Here is a 3466-nt window from a genome sequence, read left to right as displayed (position 1 = left end):
AGTCGCACAAGCCTAAGATCACCATGTGCATTGCCGAGCATCGCCATTGGACTCTTGAGCAGTGGAAACGCGTTCTCTGGAGTGATGAATCACGCTTCCCCATCTGGCTGTCCGACGGACGAATCTGGGTTGGGCGGATGCCAGGAGAACGCTACCTTCCCCAATGCATAGTGCCAACTGTAAAGTTGGGTGGAGGAGTAAAAATGGTCTGGGGCTGTTTTTCATGGTTCGGGCTAGGCCGAAATCTTAACGCTACAGCATACAATGCTATTCTAGACGATTCTGTTCTTCCAACTTTGTGGCAAGTTTGGGGAAGGCCCTTTCCTGTTTCAGCTTGACAATGCCCCCGTGCACAAAGCGAGGTCCTTACAGAAATGGTTTGCCGAGATCGGTGTGGTATAACTTGACTGGCCTGCACAGAGCCCATCGAACACCTTTGGGATGAAATGGAACGCCGACTGCGAGCCAGGCCCAATCGCTCAACATCAGTGCCCGACCTCACTAATGCTCTTTTGGCTGAATGGAAGCAAGTCCCCGCAGCAATGTTCAAACATCTAGTGGAAATCCTTCCCAGAAGAGTGGAGGCTGTTATAGCAGCAAAGGGGGAACCAATTCCAAATGAATGCCCATGATTTTTGAATGAGGTGTTCCACGAGCCGGTGTCCACATACTTTTGGTCATGTAGTGTATGAGTCATGTCACCAAATAATTTATTAAAATACACTGTTTTGCAATGAAGGTCTACAGTAGCCTCAACAGCTCTCTGTAGGGTAGCACCATGGTGTAGCCGGAGGACTGCTGGTTTCCGTCCTCCTCTGGGTACATTGACTTCAATACAAAACCTAGGAGGCTAATGGTTCTCACCCCCTTCCATAGACTTACACAGTAATTATGACAACTTCCAGAGCACGTCCTCGAACCTATCAGAGCTCTTGAAGCATGAACTGACATGTTGTCCACCCAATCAAAGGATCAGAGAATGAATCTAGTATTGAAAGCATGAGCTACAGCTAGCTAGCACTAAAATGTGGTGAGTAGTAAAACAAAAGGTCATGTGGTTCGGTAAGAAGAATGGTCACTCCCCCTTATCTGAGATACGTATGGCAACCCTCAAACTCCACATTCAACACCCGTTCTGCCTGTCACATTCTGTTAAAGTTCCCCAAAACACACACATCACTGGGTCGTTCCTCTTTTCAGTTCGCTGCATCTAGTGACTGGAACGAGCTGCAAAAAACACTCAAGCTGGACAGTTTTATCTCCATCTCTACATTCAAAGATTCAATCATGGACACTCTGACACTTGAGGCTGCTTCGCGTGATGTATTGTTGTCTTGACCTTTTTTCACTTTGTGCTGTTGTCTGTGCCCAACAATGTTTGTACCATGTTTGTGCTGCTACCATGTTGTGCTGCGGCCATGCTGTGTTGTTGTCTTAGGGCCCTCTTTATGTAGTGTTGTCTCTCTTGTCGTAATGTGTGTTTTGTCCTACATCTTTTTCTTTTTCTTTTAAAACAGCCACCGTACGCCACGCACAAGGCTTTTCCCTCTTGGTAGGCCATCATTGTAAATAAGAATTTGTTCGTAATTTACTTGCCTAGTTAAATAAAGGTTAAATAAATAAAATGACAACAAATTGATACAAAGAGAGAGAAAGACATTAGTTTAAAAGTTTTGAACAAATACATTTCTTCAAAAATGAAGGAGAAGCAATAGCGAGATCTAGCTTTATTTTGTTGTATTTTTTTCACTTACTTTGCTATTGAATGCAGCTAGCTAGTTTAGCCTACACAAACACCAGGCTCAAACAGAGAGGGATGCTTCGTTAGCTAGCTTCATATGGCTATCCAACACTGGTACTCTTCCAAGTCAGGCTAAGCTTTTGGTTTTATTAATTTATTGCCATGGGGGCCTGCCAGTGTAACTGCTAAACTTCAGTTCCAAGATGGCGTAGCAGAAGAACGTCTGTTTGTCTTGTCCTGTCCCGTCCCATGTCTATATCTTTTTTTTTTCTTGGTATATATTTTTTTATCTCAATTTCCATCTACGCACTGAACATACTCTCCTGCAACCCGCCTCACCCAATGTGGTTCGGCTCTGCATTTTTTTTACACTTTAGAACTGGAACCCCCATCAGAAGCTAGGCAGCTAACTAGCTTCTAGCTAGTAGTCAGTTAGCCAACAATAGCGATCATCACCGTTAACTCGGACATCAGCCAGCCACAGCCCGGTCAATTCCTGCCAGTCTGCACAGCGCGATATCAACCCAGAGCATATCGGACTGCTTTATCTCTACCTCATCTCCGGATTCCTACCGCAAGCTCTGAATCTTTACACCGGATCATCGCAGCTAGCTAGGTGCTATCCGAGTGACTACTCCTCACTAACGTCTCTGTCCCAAAGCAAGCACCAGTTAGCCTGGAGCTAGCCTCGAGCTAGGCCCGTCTCCCGGCTAGCTGAAGAGGTCCATCAGCCAATTCTTGGGCTACAATACCTATTTTGCCAATTGGCCTGAACCCTTTTACAGCCGACACGGAGCCCCGCCGATCCATCACGACTGGTCTGCCTACGTAACCGTCCGAGGGGGTTTCAACAGGTTATTCCATTGCGACATCCCCCGAAGGCCCATCTGCTACCCTGCTAGCCCCAGCCTGCTAGCTGTCTGAATCACCGTGTCTCCAGCTCGCCTAGCTACTCACTGGACCCTAAGATCACTTGGCTACACATGCCTCTCCCTAATGTCAATATGCCTTGTCTATTGTTGTTTTGGTTAGTGATTATTGTCTTATTTCACTGTAGAGCCTCCAGCCCTGCTCAATGTGCCTTAGCTAGCCCTTTTGTTCCACCCCCTACACATGCGGTGACCTCAAATGGCTTAAATGGTGCCAATCGAGACAAAACCTCTCTCATCGTCACTCAATGCCTAGGTTTACCTCCACTGTATTCACATCCTACCATACCCTTGTCTGTACATTATGCCTTGAATCTATTCTTCCGCGCCCAGAAATCTGCTCCTTTTCTTGTTCCGAACGCACTAGACGACCAGTTCTTATAGCCTTTAGCTGTACTCTTATCCTACTCCTCCTCTGTTCCTCTGGTGATGAGGAGGTTAACCCAGGCCCTGCAGCCCCTAGCATCACTCCCATTCCCCAGGCGCTCTCATTTTTTTTTACTTCTGTATCCGTAAAAGCCTTGGTTTCATGCATATTAACATTAGAAGCCTCCCTAAGTTTGTTTTATTCACTGCTTAAGTACAATCCGCCAACCCGGATGTCCTAACCGTGTCTGAATCCTGGCTTAGGAAGGCCACCAAAAATCCTGTAATTTCCATCCCTATAACATTTTCAGACAAGATAGAACTGCCAAGGGGGCGGAGTTGCAATCTACTGCAGAGATAGCCTGCAGAGTTCTGTCATACAATCCAGGTCAGTGCCCAAACAATTCGAGCTTCTACTTTTAAAAATCCA

Source organism: Salvelinus alpinus, chromosome 28 (genome assembly GCF_045679555.1).
Source record: "Salvelinus alpinus chromosome 28, SLU_Salpinus.1, whole genome shotgun sequence".
In the NCBI taxonomy this organism is placed as follows: domain Eukaryota; kingdom Metazoa; phylum Chordata; class Actinopteri; order Salmoniformes; family Salmonidae; genus Salvelinus; species Salvelinus alpinus.
Note: the sequence above shows the minus strand (reverse complement) of the source record.